The 24,260-nt window shown below is 40.3% G+C and overlaps 1 protein-coding gene across 4 annotated transcripts in view; it reads right to left on the minus strand.

The window, feature by feature from the left end:
• The window catches only part of LOC143041515 (uncharacterized), an 85,947-nt gene extending 73,834 nt beyond the window's left edge, over positions 1-12,113 (minus strand). For 2 of the 4 annotated variants that reach the window (XM_076213481.1, XM_076213482.1), the window contains exon 1: positions 11,934-12,113. The gene's annotated coding sequence lies outside the window, so the exon portion shown is untranslated. The remainder of the gene's footprint in view (positions 1-11,933) is intronic. The other 2 variants (XM_076213479.1, XM_076213480.1) reach the window with 1 other exon arrangement.
• Between the last annotated feature and the right edge of the window lie 12,147 nt (positions 12,114-24,260).

The raw sequence follows: 24,260 nt of genomic DNA on the forward strand, positions 1-24,260 counted from the left end.
ACTGGCAGATATAATACATAGCATAATAATCAGTTCATTGAAAGAAGGTAAAGTTCCAGAAGATTGGAAAAAAGCAAATATAGTACCTATATATAAAGGGGGAAATAAGGAAGACCCTAACAACTATAGGCCAGTCTCTCTAACAAGTACAATAGCAAAAATTTGTGAAAGAATTGTAAAAAATAGATGGGTAAAATATTTAAAAAACAACGTACTAAATCCAAGACAATTTGGATTCAGACAAGGACGATCATGTGTCACCAATTTAATATGTTTCTATTCAAGGCTAATAGATATAATACAAGAAAGAGATGGATGGGCTGATTGCGCATTTCTAGACCTAAAAAAAGCTTTTGACAAAGTACCACATAAGAAGTTGCTTAAGAAATTAGAAACTGAAGGAGGAATACAGGGCAAACTACTAAATTGGATGGAAGACTTTTTGCAAGAAAGAAAAATGAGAGTAGTGATAAGAGACCAACACTCAAAATGGGATGAAGTAATAAGCGGTGTTCCACAAGGAACGGTTCTGGCCCCAATAATGTTTGCTATATATATTAATGATATGGAGGAAGGAATTGAAAGCTATATGAGCTTCTTTGCAGATGATGCAAAACTATTGAAAAAAGTGAACACGGAAGAAGATTGTGAATCACTACAGAGAGATCTAAACAAAGTACAGGAATGAAGTAGGAAGTGGGAGATGGAGTTCAATACAAAGAAGTGTAGTATAATGGAATTTGGAAAAAGTAAAAACAGAATAACAGGATCATATAAATTGGGAGAAGAAAGAATAAAAAAAGTAGAAAATGAAAAGGACCTGGGAGTCATTGTTATGAATAATATGTCACCTGAGAAATATATAAATAAGATTTTTGGAGAAACCTATAATTTAATAAGAACAATCAAAGTTGCATTTACATATCTGGATGAAGAAATGGTGAAGAAAATTCTAATCACCCTGATAAGACCAAGATTGGAATATGCGGCAACGATATGGTCACCAAGTACAAAAAAAATTATAAAAAAACTTGAGAGAATACAAAGAGCAATTACAAAATTGGCACCTACACTCACAAAACTATCATATGAAGAGAGACTAGCAAAACTTGAACTACAGACACTAGAGCAAAGAAGAGAGAGGAGATTTGATAACTATTTACAGAATCATGAAAGGCATAGAAATTACTGATAGAGAGAATCTGATAAAATGGGATGAGAGAAATACAAGAGGACATGGAAAGAAAATAAAAAAAGACAGCTATAGAAGAGACCTGAAAAAGAACAGCTTTCCTCACAAAGTAATAGACAGTTGGAACAAGTTAGATGAGAAAGTGGTGTGTGCAAAAACAATACATGAATTTAAAAATAGTTTAGATAAAACGAGAAATGAAAACGGGACACCACGAGCATAGCTCCCCTTCCCGTAGAATACAACTAGGTACAACTAGGTAAATACACACACACACACATATATATATACAAGCCCACTGGCTGCGCCAGTCCCGGCTACGCCGGAGGTCTTGGCCTGCGGCGCCCCCTTTGTTATACCTCTAAACGGTTTAAAATGCACACTTTGTTCTACCTCTTGAATGTGTTTGAAATAAAAGGTTTTATCATTTTAACTTATATTTACATCAGAAACTTTAGTTTCATCTATAATTTGTTTACTGCTTTGAGGCGAAGGAGACGAGACATCCTCGACATCGCTCTTTTATATTCCATTGTCAACTTTCTTCTTTTTTCGAGACGGAGACGATGCAATATCTGTCATCGCTTTGCCGCTTGACCGTTTCCTTGATTTCCTCCATTTTCTTAGTCATCTCTTCTTTTAGACCCATAATTAATTCTTCCATTTTTTTCGTGACAGGGTTTTCAGCTTCATTACTACTGTTACTTTCTTCTTTATTTGAAACGTTTTCTTCGAAGGCAAAATCAGGTAAGATCATCTTGACGGCGTCTTCTTCTGAAATGTTATAAGCGTCCTTTGGTATTGGAACTACACCTAATTCGGGTTCTTCTTCAGCTATGGGGATAAGTTCTTCTGTTTCTTCGCCTGTTACTGCAGAAGCAGGAGGTGATGCTTGAATGTTCACTACGCTATCCGAGAAAAGTTCTTTATATACACAGTTCGTGGCAGGTCTTAACCGGTATTCTTTATTTACTTTATGCCAGCCAGTATAGACGAACAAAAAATTCCACGATGTTACTCTTGAACAGGTGACATAGAATTGACCATGAGCGAAACACTGAACTGTATCCAAGAGTATTCCACACCGTTCGAATGTTTGCCCTTGTGACTTGTTTATTGTCATTGCGTAACTTAATTTGACTGGAAATTGTTTTCTTTTGAAGCTAACTGGAGTGTCTTGAGCTTCTAACGTTATTTTAGGGATCATAACCTGTTCACCATGATAATTACCCCCTAAAATTTTACCAACTATAATATTCTTCTTCAGATTAGTAACTAAAAGCCTCGTTCCGTTGCACAGTTTCGGAGGGCAAATGTTTCTAACAACCATCACTACACTTCCAATTTTCACTTGAAGTCGATGAGGAGGCAGAGAATGACTTATCATGGCATTAAATACCGAAGTTTGAATATCGGTCCCTTCTTCCACTGCTCTATCAGTACTGTAATAAATTACTTCTTTTTCCTTTGATTTGTCATAGATCATGAGATTCACACTGTCAACATCGTCGTTTGTAGGTGATATTATAGCTCGTTGTTCAAAATATTAAACGTTGAGATGGTTGTCTTCCAAGTCCCCGTAGATACTATTTATCAATTCTTCACGGGATTTTACTTGAACACCAAAACCTTCCTCAAGTTCCAAAGGCCCGTCATTTTGTGATCCGATTTCTAACAATTTTTGTGCAAATTTAATGTTGTTTGTATCATTTTTCTTGAGGCGTACGTTCTTGGTTAATTCCAGTTTTGTTATATCCCCACATGTAACTCGATTTGATACAGTATTCGAGTTTATCGTTCTTACCGCCACCACGTATATCGGGTAAAATGTCGGAAATCTCCAGCACAAACAAAAACTTTTCCTCCCATAAACTTATAATTTTCAAGAATATCCCTCAATCGAGTTACATGTGGGGATATAACAAAACTGGAATTAACCGGAAATCCCTCAAGGGGACACGTCCCCTCCGGCCCCGGTTGTGTGAGTCGTATATATATATATATATATATATATATATATATACAGTGCTCGACAAGGAAGTACGAATGGTTAGCGAGAATGAGTGATGAGGAGAATGAATGAGTCATAAATCAATAAACAAAAGCTCACTTTGTACCTCTTATACTTTGATGGGTGGCCTTTACGTGCAATGATCTCACCAAGGCGGTTTGGAATGGAAGTGGCATACTTGGCAAGATGTGCAGGGATTATACTAGCCCAGGATTGGCGAATGGCTGCCTCGGACTTGGGCACAGAGCTCATATCTTTACCCTGCAGGTCTTGTTTAATGTGGTTCCACAGGTTTTCTATTGGGTTTATGTCAGGACTATTGCCTGGCCAGTCTGCTATGTAAGGTATATGACAGTCTTTAAGCCACTGAGTAACACTACGAGCAGTGTGGAGTGGGGCGTGATCTTGTTGAAAGATGTTAACACCTGAGCTATTAAAAGAATCCTCCAGGTGGTCATTTAAGAGTTCATAATAAACATATTGGTTCTTTTTTTAATTTTTCGGTAGTACAACAAGGCTCCCAAGTCCTCCTCCACTAAAACTTCCCCATACCATGAGAGAATCTGGGTGTTTCACTGTTTGTTGAACGTACCAGGGGTCAAGAGGGTCGCTACCCACACGTCGATACACGTTTCCACCCCTATTGCCAGTCACAGTAAAGGTGGACTCCTCAGTCCAGAGAATATCCAACCACTTGTCATCATCCCACTAAAGATATTTCTTGCAAAACTCGACCCTATGGCGCCTCTGGTTGAGAGTGAGAAGAGGCATCTTCACTGGGCGGTGGCTTCTGTACCCAAGGTCGTGAATGTGGCTCACACACTAACCTCCCCAAAGAGTCCCGGGTTACTTTCTTTCATTTTTCTGGCCATAACACATGGATTATGCTCTAACTGTCTCTTGATAACATTAGTAGCACGAGGGGATGTCTTTTTGGGGTACTTTTTCCTTGGTTTGTAACCGGGTGTGGCACAGCCACCTTCCTTCTTAAAAATGGCAACCCACTTGCACACAGACGTCTTGCCAACCCCATCCTGCTCTATTATTTCCTTTGTTTGGTGACCAGATTTATGTAAAGCTATGATCTGGGTTATTGTCTCTTGTGATAAATACTTGTTCTTGCCCATATTAAGGCTAGAAAGCACCTCTGTCTGCAAAAGACACTGACACTCTTGACCCCCGGTACATTCAACAAACAGTGAAACATCCTGATTCTCTCATAGTATGGGGAAGTTTTAGTGGAGGAGGACTTGGGAGTCTTGTTGTACTACCGAAAAATTAAAAAGTGAACCAATATATTTATTATGAACTCTTAAATGACCACCTGGAGGATTCTTTTAATAGCTCAGGTATTAACATCTTTCAACAAGATCACGCCCCACCCCACACTGCTCGTAGTGTTACTCAGTGGCTTAAAGACTGTCATATACCTTACATAGCAGACTGGCCAGGCAATAGTCCTGACATAAACCCAATAGAAAACCCGTGGAACCACATTAAACAAGACCTGCAGGGTAAAGATACGAGCTCTGTGCCCAAGTTCAAGGCAGCCATTCGCCAATCCTGGGCTAGTATAACCCCAGCACATCTTGCCAAGTACGCCACTTCCATTCCAAACCGCCTTGGTGAGATCATTGCACGTAAAGGCCACCCATCAAAGCATTAGAGGTACAAAGTGAGCTTTTGTTTATTGATTTATGACTCATTCATTCTAATCACTCATTCTCGCTAACCGTTCGTACTTCCTTGTCGAGCACTGTATATACATGTATATATGCATATATGTATATATGATATATGTATAATGTATATATATGTATATATGCATATATATATTTATATATATGCATATATATATATATATATATATATATATATTTTGGGGGGGAGGTTATATAATGAGATGTGTAGAGCTCAGATCTTTCATAGAACTGTGCCTACAATTATGTAGTGTTTTAGGGAGGTTTTTGGTTTCTGTGTGTAGATGTTCTATTAATGTAATTCTAGTGCATACTTGTTGTTTTTCTTAAGGCTTCGTTTGGTGTAGTTTTTAGGGTGTCTTATATTTTCTTGACTGTAAGGAACTATGCCACAGAGGCACAGTCATGTGGTTCTTAACCCCTTCCATACGGTGCCGCACACGTAGGCGTCATGGAATTAGATCTCGGTGGCAGCAGCCAATGCCAGCCGTACGACGTGTCGTAATAATACTCGCATCATAAAATATAGTCACCGCTTATATCGATCGTTCTCTCTTCACCCGTGAATTTTGATAACCATAGAAAATGCGATTACAAAAGAATTAGAAAGAATGTCATTATGGAGGGGCGACTACAATAAATATAATCAAGACGCCGATATGGCAGCCTCGCGAATACACTCGCTCCCCATGACGCCTACGTGTGCGGCACCGTATGGAAGGGGTTAAGAACTGTTTGAAGAATATGATTAGTTTCCTTTTGTTAACCAAACCCTGTGTTTGCTACTGATTTTAACCACTTCAGTATGACTCAAATTCTCCCATGCAACATTGGCTACCATGTATAATTTTCATCACACTACTCACATTATAAAATATAAAGTCACTGCTGTATTACTCTGAGTAATACCAATAATAAATACAGAAAATGTTATCAAACCAGTTCACAGAATCTGGGGGTAACTCATGTACAAATACAAATACAAATATATATATATATATATATAAACATGTATATATATATAATATATATATATATAGGTTGAGACATTATGGCAAGTTGAAAAAGGTGGAAAAAGAGCGTCACAGGTCTCGTTCCGAGTTTATTCCTGACCGGTTTCGCTTGTAGCTTCTTCAGAGGCTACAATTCCTCTGAAGAAGCTACAAGCGAAACCAGTCAGGAATAAACTCGGAACGAGACCCGTGACTCTCTTTTTCCACCTTTTTCATATATATATATATATATCTTTATATATATACATATATATATATATATATATATATATAAAGTTGTCGATGCTGGCACCTTCATGTACCCACACGCGTCTCATGATGCCTATGTAGGTGTCATTGTACCAAAGTGGTTAATATATTTATTTTCTTACTGATTTTCACCATTAGGTCCTTGATGTGTTGTTTAAAGGACACATAAGTATCACAAGGTCATGGTTAGAATGTCTTAACAGACCTACTTTTTTCTAAAGAAATTATTTTCCATAAAAGATTATTGGAAACAATAACAGCATTATTCAACTTTCAAAATTATAAAACTAACACATCAATACTGCAAGTGCAAATAATGTAATTATTACACTTATTTACTCCAATCTCTCACACAGAAAGGGATAGGAAATTGAAGCATGTCAATAACCATTCTCCACTCTATGGTATGTCCTAGGTTTAGTTAGGCTATCGATCAATTTAATGTCCCTGGTCTCTTTTGAAGGAGGCCCACAACCCCTATATCACTGACTACAGCCACTGGTTTAGTGCATAAGTCATTCTGAGAATAGATTTTGTGTTGTTGTCAGGATAGGGCAAAAGTAGGGAGTGCAGATGAGGTTCTATGTGTCTTCTGTATGGTGGCAGCATGAGGGACAGGTGGAATCTACTGCTAGACCAATTCTATTTTGGTACCATTCTGTTAATGTCATGGAGTTATACCTTGCCTAAGATGTCTATGATGAGGAAGAACAGTACAAGATAACAATGCACCACACAAATTCAACTTGCCAACACCCCCATCTCCATCCATAAGTTCAACCCTAGAGGGCTGGTAACTAGATTCCAGAACAGCCCTAAAAACAGGTGAGGTTAGCTTGGGTTAGATTAGGTTAGTTATTTTAGGCAACACAAATCTTGACAAAATGGCATGCACTCTCAATTGCTATGTACCAATTTGATTAACTTATATATCAAATAGTGCTATTATTTGTTCAGACAATTTGTTGCTGAAAACATTTTCGTCTAAGAAAAATCTCATTAGCATAACAGAGAAATAATATGCCTAATGACCATCTGAAACCCTATATTTTCAGTTAGATTAGTTTAAGATTATGATAGGTTTGACCAAATACAGACTGCAAGTTTCAAAATCTTGCATTTTTCATCAGTGGCAACTGGCACAAACATGGTATATGATTTACACTTTTGGCAAATTTTCTGCCAGAAAATGGTAGAGCACTAGATATTGTTTACAGCTTTGGTTGACAATGAATAACCAAATCTTATTTTGACCCACCTACAAGGAACAGGGCAGGACTGGTCATATGGTAAAAATACTGTATCATTCACAAAAGGGGATTCTGCCCCCACCTTAAAATTCTGTATTCCATACTCCTAGTGTCTATCTTGCACTGTACACTGCATCATTAATCTAACCTTATAACCTTAATGGCAAGTACCCTCAGGCTATCAGCCTTGTATTGGGTATTGATTGCATAAGTTTCATGCAGTCAGTACTCTAGTAACTGAAAAGATAGCTCAACAGACCATGGTGCCATAATATCTTTTTCTGATCTGAGGCAACTATTCACTTAAAAATGAATATTGATCTTCTTTTACCTCTATAATCCCTCCAATTTGATACCCTCTCTAAACCTCTCCTTCTCCACCTCTATGACTACATCTCTTTGGTGTAATATCAGTAAAATTCCAGAATCACTCAAACACAGATATTTAACATGAAACTTACTATATTATCATACTATTATCACTAAGCAACCTGACCTAAGGTAAATTCTAGAAGTGCACATCTATGCAATATAGCAATACAAAATTTAATATTGATTGTATAAATTATAATACATCAATGTAATATACATTTTTCTTGGTGGAAATCAATAAGAGAAAAAGTTGCTAAAAGTGATACACAAAAGAATGTAGCCACTGTGACTGCTTGAGATATCATCTTTGTATTTGTAGTTGCGGAGGTCGAAGAAATTAAAGTACATTAAATTTGTCTATCCTATTCTAACCTAACCTGCATTTAGTAATGCAGTACTTGTAATTCTAGAGGTTATTAGGATCATCATTGTTGTCGTTGACCTCCAAATCTATCAAAACAAAAATAGCATCTCAAGAAGCTGCTGCAACTTCATTCGTGCATCACTTTTAGCAACGTTTTCTGTTATTGATCTCTGCCAAGAAAAACGTATATTACATTGATATATTATAATTTACAAATCTAATATTTAGTTTTCTAATACTATACCACATAGATGTGCACTTCCATTAAAAAAAAAATCTAATTTGACTTAGAGAGGAGGGGGTAAAATGTGCAGATGGAGAGATGGAAGAGAAGGCAGTGAGAGGAAGGTGGGCAGAGTATTTTAGGGAGTTGTTAAATGTGAAGGAGGATAGGGAGGGAAAGGTAGTTGCAGTGGGAAGCGCTAAGAAAATGAGAGTGATGAGTGAGGAAAATGGAGAAGAAATAGGGAAAGATGAAGTGAAAGCAGCTGTTAAGATGATGAGAGCAGATAAGGCACCTGGGATGGATGGATGCCATGCAGAATGTCTGAAGAAAGGAGGTACAGTGATGGTGGATTGGCTGGTGAGGTTATTTAATGTTTGTTTAAGAGAGGGTAGAGTGCCGGAGGACTGGAGGAGTGACTGTATAGTTCCGCTTTACAAGGAAAAGGGGATAAGTGTGTGTGTAGTAGTTTCAGAGGGATTAGCTTGTTAAGTGTAGTTGGGAAGGCTTATGGGAGGGTCTTGATTGACAGGATTAGGAGAGGAACAGAGGGAGTAATTGGTGAGGAACAATGTGGGTTTAGGACAGGTAGGGGTTGTGTAGATCAGATTTTTGTGGTAAGACAGATATGTGAGAAAGCTATAGGAAAGGGTAAGGATGTTTTTTGGGCTTTTATGGATCTGGAAAAGGCTTACGACAGGGTAGACAGGAAGGCACTGTGGGAGGTACTCCAGATATATGGGATTGGAGGAAAGCTGTTACGAGCAGTCAAGAGTTTTTATGAGAGTAGTAGAGCTTGTGTTAGGATTAGAAATGGAGAGTGAATGGTTTGAGGTAAAGGTGGGACTTCATCAGGGATGTATTATGTCGCCCTGGCTGTTCAATCTGTACATGGATGGGGTGGTGCAAGAGGTGAATGCAAGGGTAGTGGGTTAGGGGTTGGAGATGGTTAAAGAAAATGGAGAAAAGTGGGAGGTGAGCCAGCTGTTGTTTGCTGACAACACTGCGCTTGCAGCAGGATCAGAGGAGGGATTGAGGAAGTTAGTGACAGAGTTTGAGGTGGTGTGTGAAAGAAGGAAGCTGGAGATAAATGTGGGCAAAAGTAAGGTGATGAGATGTACAAGGGGAGAGAGTGACAACAGGCTAGAAGTGAGCATTAAGGGTGAGAGACTGGAGGAAGAGGATAGTATAAGATACTTGGGTGCAAATGTGGCAGGAAAGGGAGGAGTGGGGGTGGAGGTAGAATGTAGATTGAGAGAAGCGAGTAAATGCCTTGGTGGATTTAAAAGTGTAATGAGAAATAGACATCTGGGAATGGATGCTAAGAGGAGGTTATATGAAGGAGTGATTGTGCCAACAACACTGTATGGGGCAGAAACATGGAACAGAAGAGTGGAAGAGAGAGGGAGTTTGAATGTGTTTCAGAAGAAATGTCTGAGAAGTATGATAGGGGTTAATAGGCTGGATAGTGAGAAATGAGGAGGTGAGGAGAACAGGGGTGGAAAGGAAGTTGGGGGATAGGGTTGATGAAAGAGTATTAGGATGGTTTGGTACACATGGAAAGAATGAGTGAAGATTAGAAAAAGAGGTGTGGAAGGCAGAGGTGGAAGGAGTGAATATGAGGGGGTGTCCTAGGATGAGATGGATGGATGGGGTAAAAGGGGCATTACAAAAGAGAGGAATGTCTGTTGCGGAAGGACGGGAGAGGACAGAATGGAGAAGGGTTGTGTATGGATGATGCTGTGATGCATGAGGAGTGGGTGGGGATGGGGGGGTGAGGAAGTATGTACGAGACAAAATTTGACGCAGCGTGAAGGGATTTCTCCCCGTCTTCTCCTTTTCTGCATGAGGGGATGGAGAGGGGGGGTGGCCGAATTCATGAAGCGGCCTTGTTGTGGATGTGCTGTGTCTTGCAACACTGTTTCTGATCCAGGGCAGTGGACAGGATGCAGGGATGACCTGTCATCCAGGAGGTGCCAAGATAAGAGGGAGGGAGGAAGGTGGAGGGGAGTGGAATATGTAGGGAATGGAATGGGTGGGAGTGGTTTCTATGCCTTTTTCTTTTTGGCTACCCCCTGTATGACCTAATGTAACCATTCCATTCACAAACAGACAGACACACACACATGCATCCCAGGGCTGAAATAATTTCAGTATTACTGCACTAGGAGTTGTTACTCCAACTCTCATGGGTGGGGAGTTGGGATGTGTGTGTTAGGTCACTGCATTACCCATAGATCAGTCATATATGAGCTCTGAGCTCTCATCTGGGAAGGTAAAAGCTATCGATCACAGTCCAACATGTGATCCAAGACCATGGACATGGTGAATTACACACACACCATCTTTCAAATTCAGGTATTATTTTAGTTCTGCACAACTATGAGATATAGCATTAGAAAATTAAATATTAATTTTGTAAATTATAATACATGAACATAGTATGTGATTTTCTTAGTGAAATAAAAAAATAAAATATTGCTACAAGCAAATCTACTAACAAACGAAGCCACTAGGATACGATCCAGGTGCTATGCAGTTGTCTGTCCAGTCCCGTCATTGTCAATTAGACGTTGACTTTCTTGTTGTGGACTGGGTGTTCTACAATTCCAGGTGACATTAATATGAGCTGTTACAAAGATAATAGGGCTTACTTGGACTTTATGAGAGAACACAGGGTTCTGCCATCATCTGTTAATTGCCCGAGGTACATTAATAATCAGGCCGTCAGCATCCATGACAATGACAACGACCCTGATGATCTTTAGAATTTGAGGTACCGGATTACTATACATTGATTAGGTTATGTAGGTTAGATAGGTTAGGTTAGGTTAGAATAGATGAATTCAGCATCTTTTCATTTCTTTGACCTCAGCATCTATTAAAACAAATGTGGCATATCATTCAACCACCACGACTTCATTCATTAGTAAATAGGTTTTAGCAACTTTTTTGTTATTGATTTCCACCAAGAAAATTGCATATTATGTTGATGTATTATAATTTACAAAATTATTATTTAATTTTCTAATGCTATATGATTATATCGCGTAGTTGTGCACAACTAAAATACCCATCTTGAATCTTCCTATCATGTATCAAACTTTTTACATGTATCAACTGAAATTTGGCATTATAATAAAATATCTCAGTGCCACATAATCCCCAAACTCCTATACATAAATTATTAAATACTTCTCTTTTGACTTTTGTTTTGTTTTTTCATCTATGATCTTAGACTTAGACTTAGTAGATCCATAAGTAGTAAAAGTACCTATAAATACTAAAATAGATACTATATATCACACATTTTTTTATATGAATATTACTATATTTGGAAATATCTCTTACAGATCTGTAGTATTCCATTGTTATTAATGATTGCAATTTATCACTGATTAAAATTAACTAAAGTTTTGTAAACTAACATAACAAAAATTATCACTGGACTAGTTATTTCATATTATACTAAGCGTCTTTACTTTGTCCTACAATAATATAGCATTTCGAAAATCTAATAGCATTGTTGAAAATAAACATATGTATCAATGAATCTTACCATTCAAATTACACAACTAAATTCCTATGTTTACATACAAAGCACAGCATAACAACACCTTCCCTTTGACCCCTGCTTTCCTCGTATGGAGAGTTTTCAGAATTTATCAACTACAAAGCCACAGAGTTGCCTATAGGTAAACATTTCTTACTTGATGTCTGTTTTCTGGTCTCTGTCAAAGATTAAAGTATCATATTCTGGTTTTCCTTGTTATTTTATTATTATTATTTAATATCATAATTGTCATTATTTCAAAAATTACTTGCATTGTTTATAATATAAAATCCTTGATCATGCCACTTCTCATTCAGGTTTCCTTATTTTTTGTTGCTGTCCTATATCTAGAGCAGCGTTTCTCAACCTTTTTTACCCTTGCGTAACCTTTAAAATAAATTGCATGTCAAGGAACCCCTCCGCAAAAAAAAAAAAAACATATACCATATCTTTCTCATTTTATTTTCATTGTAATAAGAGGTTAGATAGGATGATGTCTATATTACATTCTTACAATAACCAAGAATATGTCGTGCGTGTTTAATTGTATAATATATATGAAATTGAATAAAAAATAAAAAATACATTAGATTATCTTACTTGTCCACGCGGAACCTTAGGGACCTTGTGCGGAACTTTAGGGTTCCGGGGAACCCTAGTTGAGAAACGCTGATCTAGAGTGTCTCAAATTCACCTAGATGTCTCTCACCTAGACATCACCGTGATCCCGTGTGGTAAATTGGTATTTATTGTATTATTACTTTATTCTTATTTTACAATAGACTTTGTGTTGGTGTATAAAAATTGTATACTTATGCTGTAGGTTCCTTACATACCATTCGATTCTCGTGTGTTTGATACTCTATGGTATGTTTTGATACTCTATAACATCTGTTGGCGTTGTTTTTATGTTTGAATTCTTTATAGACGTGTTTTGTTTTTGTTCAAGTACTGATACTATGACGTCAATCTTTGCCTTTACACGTTTGTCTGCTAAGCTCTCAAAGAAGAGCAACTTGAATCCCGTTTTTCACTCAGCTACCTCAGCCATGCTGCAACAGTGGCGACGAGGATTTGAGATTTTGCTTGTGGATGGACCAGTTACTGTTTTGGAAGACGGAAATAGCTGTCATTTCTATTGATGGTGGTGATATCCAAAGAGGAAGATATTTCTGCTCGCCGATTCCCGCTATCATGGGTCGTCCATGCCACTACTGCCGATTCGCAGATAGCCTAGGATTAGTAGGCTACAAGAGTTGTTTGTTTCACAGTGATTAAACAGGATTTTACTACATATCAATTACAATGGCCAATAACTCAGATAGGATTGACTGTTTTGACCCCAAGAAAAGTTAAATGGGAGATATGGCTAAGTATGTTGCAGGCTCATTTTGCACATAATGGAATCACAGATGACGCCAAGAAGAAAAATTCTTTATTAGTTTCGTCAGGAAGTGAAACTTATATTACATTAGCCTCCTTGAGTTCGCCTGATTTACCTCATGAAAAGAACTATAGTGATTTAGTGAAGCTTTTAGAATCACATTATAAGGTTAAGCCTAGCTATCATCGGAGCTTAATCAGATTTCAAAAGGGAAAGAAAAAACCTGATGAAAGTTTAAGAGACTTGTATGCTGACTTAAAAAAATCTAGCCAAGGATTGTAGTTTTAGTACTTTATTTGATGCACGAGTAAGAGACCAATTATTATTTATGGCTGTGGATGCTGAAGTGTATTTCCCAAACTTAGTGGCTGAGAATTTAGATTTGCAAACCATGTCTTCCACGGAGACTTAGAAAATTTTTTAAATTTTGAAAAAGCTCTTGTTGGGGAAAAGCTCCCGACTACTGAAGTCAAGAAAGTGGGGGTTAGTTCTGAATTTTTCAAGAGTCAGAAAAAAGAAGGATGCAAGCATTGTGGGTATCCACATAAAAGTGAGAACTGTCGTTTTTCACATTTAACATGTTCAGTTTGTAACACTAAGGGACACCTCAAAAGAGTGTGCCATTTTGATAAGAATTTTTCTGGTAAATACACAGGTTCTCAAGGTAAGCCTAGTGATAGCAGTGTTCAGAAAGAATCTTTTGGAAAATTTAACAAGAATAAGAAGTTTGATAAAAAGAAAACTAATGCTGTTTTTGAGGAAATTTCTCAGGAAGAGAGAGATACTGGTAGTGATGATAATCAGTTGCCTAGCCTTCCAGAAGTGGTTGGTGTTGATTTTTCACATGAATCTGTACACAGTGTTGTAGGTAATATTTTGCCAGTGAGAAATAAAATTGATATTATTATTAAAGGTCATAATGTGCCTTATGAGATTGACTGTGGGGCCAGTGTGTCTACCCTAGCCTTGCATTGGGTTAAGAAACTGAATTTAACTTTGGAGCCTAGTGATAAAAATTTAAAGGCTTATGGTAATAATGATTTACATGTTTTGGGTAAGGTTTATGCATATGTGTTTTATAATGGTCACAATGTATTTCAAAGTTTGTATGTAGTCGAGTCTAATAACTCTAACTTATGTGGAAGAGATTTAATGCCTAAAATTGGTATTGCACTCACAGGTATAGAGGAAGGTGTTAATGTTTTGGATTCCAAGGTACAATTAGAAAACATTTCAGCTGATTCTAGATTGCCCATTTCATGTGTTGTAGCAAAGGTACACCTAAAGAGTGGTGCTGTGCCTAGTTGGAAAAAAGCAAGGCCTGTGCCCTACCACTACAGAAAACTAGTGGAAGATGCATTAAATGAGTTAGTTGATAACAATATCATTGAACCAGTAAATTCTAGTACTTGGGCAGCTCCAATTGTACCACTGATATAAGCTGACAAAAAGTCAATGCGTATTTGTGTAAATTTCGAGGAATTAAACAAAAGTATTTCCTGTGACCAGTACCCTCTGCCTAAGGTTGATGAAATCCTTGCTGTTGGTAAAAGCAAAATATTTCTAAAATTGATTTAAAGGATGCTTATTTACAGGTGCCAGTAGATGATGAAAGTCCAGAATTGTTAGTTATTAATACTCATAAAGGTCTTTTTAGATATAAAAGATTACCCTTTGGCTTTGCATCATCTCCTGCCATCTTCCAGGATCTCCCAGTTATTGATGGATAATAATGGGGTAGTTGCCTTCTTGGATGATATTTTTGTTGGTGTTGAGACTAAAGAGGAGCATGATAAGAGATTAGATAAAGTGTTGAAGGTTTTTCAGAAACACAATGTTGCTATTAACAAAAAAAAAAAAAAAAAAATGTTTTGAATACCAGCTCCTTAGAATACTTAGGCTATGTCATTTCAGGTGATGGTATAAAACCTTCACCAAGGAAACTTGCTGCCATTTTAGAAGTTCAATCTTTTTTGGGTCTAGTAACGTATTATTGTAGGTTTTTGTGAGAAATTTTTCAAGTGTATTACCTCCACTGTATGGTTTACTGAAGAAAGGTGCAAAATTTAAGTGGTCTTCTGTTGAAGCAAATGCATTTATTACTGTTAAGGAAGAGTTAGCCAAATCTGATTTACTCGCCAATTTTGATGGTAAGCATGATGATATTGTTGAGGTGGATGCTTCACCAGCTGGAGTGGGATGTGTGTTAATAAAAGAAATTAATGGTTGTTCACGACCAGTTTACTTTGCAAGTAAAAAACTGTCTGCCGCTGAGCTAAATTATTCTCAATTGGACAAAGAAGCTCTAGCGTTAGTGTACGCAGTAACCAAGTTTAAGTATTTTTTGCTTGGCCGTAAGTTTGTGACCCGTACAGATCACAAATCTCTGCTTGGTTTATTTGGTAAAGATAAACAGATTCCTGTCAGTGCAAATGCAAGGGTACAGTGTTGGGCATTATTGTTATCCCAGTATGATTATAATTTATGTTTTAGTGTTAGCGGCAGATGATTTCTTTCACGAGAGGCCCATCGAAGAACGACCCATTCATCGCGTGGACTTACCTCCTCTTCCAAGAATAGAGGCCTTTCATTACGAGAGGCCCATCGAAGAACGACCCATTCACCGCGTGGACCTCAGCTGCGCTATCAGAGGTCACCTAGTGACCTCCTTCTCCATACATCTTTCAAGATCACCAAACAAACATGAGAACTCGCTCAATCCAGGGGTCGGAGTTCACACCTACGGCTCTGGGCCCCTCCTGCACCTCAAGACATTCTATTGGCTACCCTTCTCGGGGGGCACGCCCTTTTTTTCATATAATTGGCTGCCTTCTTGTGGTCACGCCCATTTCTTAATTAGATTAAGTTTAGCTAGGAAAATCTGGCACCTCTAAAGTTGACTTCGGAGCTGCCAGGCCAAGATTGTATCAGATCAGGCTCACCCCAATAAACCGGAAGAAACCTATCCGCGTTTTCCACCAAAACCCCCTCCAACATTAGATCTGGCAAAGAAAATGTTGTGGCAGATGCCCCAAGTCGTTTGCCTGTGTCAGATTCTGTTTTAGACTCAAATACCCCTGCTGAGTATGTAAATCTTGTTAAAAATTTGGAAGATCAAAATATTTCCTATGAAAGGGTTAAGGTTATGACAAAGAGTGACCCTGTTTTGAGTAAAGTGTTTCAGTGTGTTAAATTTGGCTGGGTATCTGATCCTGTTATTTCTGAGTATGCAGCAGTTAAAGCTGATTTAAGTATATATGAAGATGTGTTGCTATTTAGGAACAGAGTTGTTATACCAGCTGAGTGAAGAGGTAGTGTACTTTCACAGCTGCATGTAGGCCATAATGGTATCAGCGCTATGAAGGCTGAAGCCAGGAATCGGATATGGTGGCCTAAGTTAGACCAAGATATATCAGAGGTTACTAAAGCCTGTTTAATTTGTTAAAAAAAAAAAACAAGGTTCTCAGGAAGTCACCTTATCTTGGCCTGAGACTGGTAAGTCTTGGTGTAGACTCCATATAGACTATGCAGGTCCAATCAATGAAAATTATTTTTTAGTAATTGTGGATTCACACTCTAAATTTATGGATGTTCATGTAACAAAGTCTACAACATCTACAGTAACAATTTCTAAGTTGAGAAAAACTTTTTGTAATTTTGGGTTACCTGACATTGTGGTTTCAGATAATGCTTCATCTTTTGTATCTGAAGAAATGGAGACTTTCTTTAAAAAGAATTAAATTAAACATATGACTCCTGCCCCTTATAACCCATCATCTAATGGTTTAGCCGAGATGGCTGTAAAAAAAAAAATTAAGGAGGGATTAAGTAAATTTAAGGAAGGTGATATACGAACCAGAGTCTGTAGATTTTTATATAATTATAGACGTTCAATCCACTGTTCCACAGGTAAGTCTCCAGCTGAGCTAATTCAACCGGAACTTCAGAGGTATTATTGAGAAAATTAAACCACAAAATAAGAAGGAAAGGGTTTTTGAAAAAGAGTGTAAGTTTGAGAAGTCTGAGTATAAGATTAATGATGCTGTTTTTGTAAAGAATTATGGCAAAGGTCATTCATGGTTGGAAGGGAAAATGATTTAAGTTCTAGGTGTGAGGAATTACAAGGTTATGTTAAAGGATTTTGGTAACATTGTTTGGAAGAGACATTCTGATCAACTAATGCCAACTGTTCCCAGTGATGACACTGTACCTAAAGATAACTCATGTAGCAGTAAACCTTTTGTGCCTATGTCTCCTTCAGGTCAAGGACACTGTCCTTCTAGTTCAGAAGTAATTGATAAGGCTGTAAGTAATGGCAATTCTTCGGTAAATGTTGATAGTTTTGATAGTCCTGTTAATGTACAAGGTCCACAACCTTTGAGAAGGTCTAGCAGAGTTTTGAAACCACCTGATAGATTGAATAGCTGATTTTTGGTGCTGTAATGTCTTTCATTCATGAAGATTTATTTTTCAGTCGTGTTCCTATTGATACTCCTTTTTCAATAAGGGAAAAGGGATATGGTAAATTGATATTTATTGTATTAATGCTTTATTCTTATTTTGCAATAGACTTTGTGTTGGTGTATAAAAATTGTATGCTTGTGCTGTAGGTTCCTTACCATTCGATTCCCGTATGTTTGATACTCTATAATATGTTTCGATGCTCTATAACATCTGTTGGTGTAGTTAATATGTTTGGATCCTTTATAGACGTCTTTTGTTTTTGTTCAAGTACTGATACTATGACGTCAATCTTTGCTTTTTCACGTTTGTCTGTTGAGTTCTCAATAAAGAGCAACTTGGTTCCCGTTTTTCACTCAGCCACCTCAGCCATGCTGCAACATCCCGCCTAGTCGCTGCGAAGCTTCCATACTGGATGAGCTCTGTATTTCTATTCAATTTGATGTACATACTAATTAGGCGATTCTTGCAACAATACGGGTTTGCAGAATGAGGTACATGTTCAAGTTTGTTGGTCTTTTAAGGACATGGAGATGAGTGATCACTCTTGACCTGAGACAAGAGACGTTCTATCAACAAATTCATATAGTTCCTGGGGCCGATTTATAAAATATCCTAACCCTATCTCTTCACTTGCTAGTATAGCCACCCCTTCTCTCCCTCATCCTCTCTTCACTCCTGAGAACCTCCCAACTACATCCCCAAACTCACACTCGCCCCCCCTCTCAACTTAGTTTCACTCAAAGCCAACACATCCATCTTTTTTCTTACATACTGCCTATCTCTTCCCTTTTACTCTCATCTGTACCACATCCACCCACATTAAAAGACTCAAATCTTAGGGTACTGGATGGAAAACTCCTAGACCCTCTTATACCTTTATTGTTTTTAGGAATGTCTCCTGTGGGGCTACAGGGAGAAGGATGCCTAGTCACAATCCCCGTCCCGTTTTTCTCGCCTCTTACGATTCAAGTGGGAATAGTTGGTGGCAGCATTCTATCCCCCACCACAGGGTAGGCGAAAAATAGGAAATGAATATTCAGAGAAGTGGGACAGGACAGTAACAAGGGGTTGAGGGACAGCATAACGTAGGGACAGTCGCAGTATACTGTAATAAAAGTGTCATAATTTCTCTGTGAACAGAGTCCTCCTCTATCACAGAATATGTGGCTCTGGTCCGTAGGGGCGCCCCATATAGACCCTAAAGTATCAACTACATGCTACTTTACCACAATAGCATGCAGACGGTGTACAATATATATATATATATATATATATATATATATATATATATATATATATATGATGAGGGAGCCCAACTGTCAGCTCACTTCTAGTAGTCAACTTAAGACTTAGTTATCCGGTCTGTATCCAGATAAAAATGTATGACCAGAAGTAAAAAGGTAACAAAGACGGAATATTCCAGAAAAGAATAAACTTGAAGTTAAAAGTATATTAAGAGAACAAAACAATACAGGTATAATACAATAACACAGAGAATGGGAATCTGGGTCAATTAGACCAGCATGTAAATATATGACATACGAACACAAAGAAGATAAGGTAATCAGGCAATAAGAATGTAAGACAAACAAGAATTACCCTAATGGCCATAAAAAGGTGTGAAATGGACAATTGGTAATTTCAAAGAATCTTCTCATAAGACTATGATAATCAAAGATATATGTTATCAATGACAGAGGGGAAATGACTATATCAAAGAGTCTTCTCATGAGACTAAGGCAATAAAAAATATGTGTCTATGAGAAACTTAATAGGAAAAATGCGAATATAAATGGCAAGTGCAGATTTTTTGTAATCACTGACCCGGATCTGGCATACATGACAATCTACGCAATGGGAGGGAGGAGGAGGCTGAAAACTACCTCTTTCGAGCTACGCACTTAGAGACAGGTGTCAGAAACTTGTGTAGTGCCACCGCTGACACCCAAGCTGCCGTCAAAATGTGAAATTAATGAATGGGTGGGCGATATGTTTCGTACGCCTTTTAAAACAGTGTTCCCTCAAGAGTACCTCCTACGAGGAAAGTCAAATATATCTTTATAATGATGATTTGGAAAATATAAAATTAAATCTAATTGTTTTTATTAGTAATGCCACCACCCAAAATTCTCTGTTATTTCAATATAACTTGACTCTTTAGCAATTCTTGAACAAACACTATTTTTGTTCCATCCTCCCACTTTACGACTGTTTTGCTGTTAAGTCCGTATACGCCAGGTTGAGTAAATAAAGAATATCTCAAGTTTCAATCAGTTAATTATTAAATTGTACTAAAAATAACATCACATATGTGTATTATATTCACTACTACAGTAGACACAGTTGATTGAAACTATTAGACCTGAACCTGGTCCTGGATTATTATCTTTGAATCAATGATGTGCTGGGTGACGTGTTAGGGGGTTATACAATTTATAGCGATGCCACTATGTGAAGAGGAAGAGATTTTGGTGAGTTCGTTTCCTTTATACTTAAGGCTGAACTGATTTTACACGCGACAGGAGCCGATATATATACCACGTGTATAGTCACCCGTAGTGCTTAATTACATAATTGCACTTGATTAGGTTAGGTGGGGTCAAGCAGGGTCGCTCTGTCAAAGTCGCGTTAGGTCCAACCTTGTGGGCGACATGACGCGCGTTCCATGCCACGTGGTTATCGTGGTGTGCACAATATTCCCCTCTCAAAATTGCTTTGGCTTCAGAAGGCGTCCTGCACCTGAGAATGTGGTGGGCGGAATGTCGAGGTGTGCCGGTTTTAGGCGGTCGATGGAAACCTATTCCGGCCTGCCGGAGATAGAGATGCGGAAGGTCTTGACCTTACTTTTAAGGACAAGATGGGGGCCAGTGTAGGGACGGGTGAGTGGTGGTGTGTGAGCGCTCATCCTCAGAAAGACGTGCGTCGAGGTGTGGAGGTGTTTTGGGAGGTATTCCTTGACCTCCCGGTGATGTGTCAGCACGCATGGGGCGAATTTGCCGACAGTGTGTTGCAGCTGCTGCAGGCTCTCGGAAGAATCCTGTAGAGAGAAGAACTCTGCGGGCACGACGAGGGTTTGGCCGAGGACCATCTCTACTGGAGACACATTGAGGTCATCCTTGATGGCTGTCCGAAGGCCAAGGAGTATCCATGGTAGTTGGGGTAGCCAGACGTTGTTGCAACGTGCAATAAGAGATGCTTTGAGTGACCGGTGGGTTCTTTCAACCATGACGTTGGCTCCAGGGTTGTAGGAGGTAATGTGGTGGGCTGTAGTACCCGGGAGTTCAGCGAGGGAGTGCCACAGCCGCGACGTGAAGCAAGCTCCTCGGTCGGAGGTGACGTGCTCCAGGAGGCCAAATCTGGCGATCCATCCACTGAGAAAGGCTGTAGTGCAGGACGAGGCGGTACTATCCTCCATGGGGATGGCCTCCAACCAGTGTGTCGATCTATCAATGGCGGTGAAGAGGTAGCGATGGCCTTCCGACGGGGGATTAGGCCGACGACGTCGACATAAATATGTGCGAAGCGTCGTTTGGGCTGATGGAATGATCCGATCCCTGATTCAGTGTGACGATGAATTTTGCCTTGCTGGTAGGCGATGCAGGATCTGGCCCACTCTTTTGCCTCCTTATAGGTACTGTGGCGGATGAATTTCTGCTTCAGGAACTTCGCAGTGACGCGCCCTGAAGGTTGAGACAGGCCGCGTATTAAATTGAACAATTGACGTTGGAAGGCGGCTGAGATGAGTGGTCGTGGGCGGCCGGTACTGATGTCGCAGAGGATGGTGTGGTTGTCGTGGAAAGAAACGTCTTGCCACTTAAGGGATGTGACAGTTATAGCTGGGCACCTGGTGCAGGGGAGGAGAGGGCGGTGGCGCGGGCAAGGGCTTTTTTGGCGTTGATGAAGGCAGCTTGCATGGTGATGTTCCATAGGAGGTCCTTCAGTTTTCCATGAAGGGCGTTATAGAGTGGGTGCAGCGTTTGAGCGATGTTAGGGAGGAAACGTTGGTAGAAGTTGACCATCCCAATCAATTCCCGCAGGGCTTCCATGGTAGTGGGTTTGGGAAATTTGTCGACTGTGGCGACTTTATCCTGCAGGGGACGAACGCCGTCTGGAGAGATGGGGTGTTCCAAAAATGGGGAGGACTTTTTCCCGAAGCTGCATTTGTCAAAACGGACGACGAGGCCGTTGTCCTGGAGACACTCGAGGATGGTCCGCAGGTGTTGGATATGCTGGTCAGGCGAGATGGAGAAGACCAGAATATTGTCGATGAAGCAGACGCAGAAGTCGAGGTCGCCGAGGATGCCGTCCATTAGGCGCTGGAAGGTCACACCCGAGTTTCGCAAACCGAAGCAGAGTAATTAAAGGTGTACGTCCCGAAGGGGGGTGATGATGGCGGTCTTCGGGATCTCGTCTGCATGTACCAGAGCTTAGTAGTAGCACTTCAGCAGTTCCAGTGTTGAAAATATCTTGGCGCCGTTGAGGTATGTGGTGACGTCAGCGATGTTTGGGAGTGGGTAGTGGTCAGGTTCAGTCATCTTGTTCAGCCGTTGGTAGTCTCCACAGGGGCGCCAGGAACCATCGTTTTTCTTGACGAGGTGGAGAGGGGAGGACCAAGGGCTGGAGGCCTTTTGGCAGAGGCCTAGTCTCTCCATCTCTTGGAAAGTTTTCTTGGCGACGGCGAGTTTCTCGGGTGGTAGGCGGCGGTATTTGGTACCGGGGGCCCAGACGTCTTGATGTAGTGGTACACGCCATATTTAGCTGGCGTCTGTGGTGTCTGTCGTAGCTCAGGCTTGAAGACGTCGGGGAATTCCGTGAGCAGATGGGCGTAGGGTATTCTAGTGTCGATGGTGACGACCGTGGTTGGCTGTGGCGCGATTTGTAGGGGTATCAAAGCGCATGCTGTTGCGCGGATTAGGTGGCTGTTGGCGACGTTGACCAACCTGTAGTGGAGCGAGGAAGTCAGCACCGAGGAGGGGCGCCTTGATGTCTGCCAGGATGAAGTTCCAGGAGTAGTGACGACTCCCGAAGGTGAGGTGCAGGCGTTTCCACCCCTAGGTGGCTATGGTAGTGCCATTAGTGGCGACGAGCATAACGTCGACGCTCTTGGGGACCCGGCGTTCTGCAGCGGATGCAGGAAATATGGACCTGCAAGCGCCAGTGTCGACAAGGAAAAGACGTTTAGAGGCCTTGTCGTTGATGTAGAGGTCCATTGCGCCTGTAGAGGCCACCGTGATAGACGGTGGCCTTTTTTTTTTTTTTTTTTTTTTTTTAGGTACCTCCTGGTTAGCATTTCTTGGCGAAGGCGCCGAATCTTGTGTGGTAGTAGCACAGGTGTAGAGGGGCGGTGATCCAGCGTCATTGTTTTTGTTGGCGCCTGTTGGATGGCGATGCTGTTGCGGTGGTAATTTCCTCTTTGACGTCATTAGCAGAATAGACGTCCTGACTCCTTGCTGCGGCGGCGTGGGCATTGGCGAGATGGTCCTCCCTCTGCGAAACTTCGACGGTGGTCATGTCTACAGCGTTGTCAAGGGTGGATCGGACGGGCGCTGGGAGGCGCATGGGCCACATTTGACGAAATATACCGATGTTCCTGCTGGCTCCGTTGGCTGTGGGTAGGAGGTGGGCAATAGACATCATCTCGAGGTATGCTGTACTTGGTTTAATGTCCTCCAGTGGCTGTTGGGAGAGATGGGGGATTTTGGCGGCTCTGGACTACGCTGACGGCGTGAGTTCCTGAAGCAGGTACTGTTTCAGTGTTATACTGGATAGCGTCGTCGTATTGATCGATCCATTGGGAGATAAGTGGGAACACATCCCCGGGGATCGCCTCGAGAACATAGTCTGCCTTCGTCTGGGACGCGCTGATATTCCGAAGGCAGAACTGAATCTCCGCCCGGCGAAACCAGGAGAGAGCATCGATCGTGGAGAAGGGTGGCAGTGTCAGGGAGACAGTGTTGACGGTGTTGGTAGCGGGCAGCGTGGCGTCGGGGGTGGCAGCGGTAGATGGGTCTATTGTCGCTCCGAATAGCCACTAGTGTAGCGATGCTACTGTGTGAAGAGAAAGAGGTTTTGGTGAGTTCGTCTCCTTTATTGTAAGGTAAGGCTTAATTGAATTTACATTCAGCAGGAGCCGATATATATACCTCATGGGTAGTCACTCGTGGTGTGTAATTACATATTTGCACTGGATTAGGTTAGGTCGGGTCAAGCAGGGTTGCACTGTCAAAGTCGCGTCAGGTCTACCCTTGTGGGTGACATGTGTAACGGGATGGGTGTAACGGTATCGTTACATGATCTCCATCGAGCGTTACTTGTAGACACAAGATGTAACGGGGTCGTTACATCATCTCAGAAAGGGGTTACTTCCACACACAATTTGAGTTTTGTTCTTTATTCTTCACACTTCAAGATTACTTAGTCACACTCTGTTACACTGTCTTAACACTAGGGTACGTCACTGGAACCGACTGTCGTCCGCGTCTTGT

The sequence above is a fragment of the Oratosquilla oratoria genome, chromosome 31, assembly GCF_046742065.1.
Source record: "Oratosquilla oratoria isolate Oo_2021 chromosome 31, ASM4674206v1, whole genome shotgun sequence".
NCBI lineage: Eukaryota > Metazoa > Arthropoda > Malacostraca > Stomatopoda > Squillidae > Oratosquilla > Oratosquilla oratoria.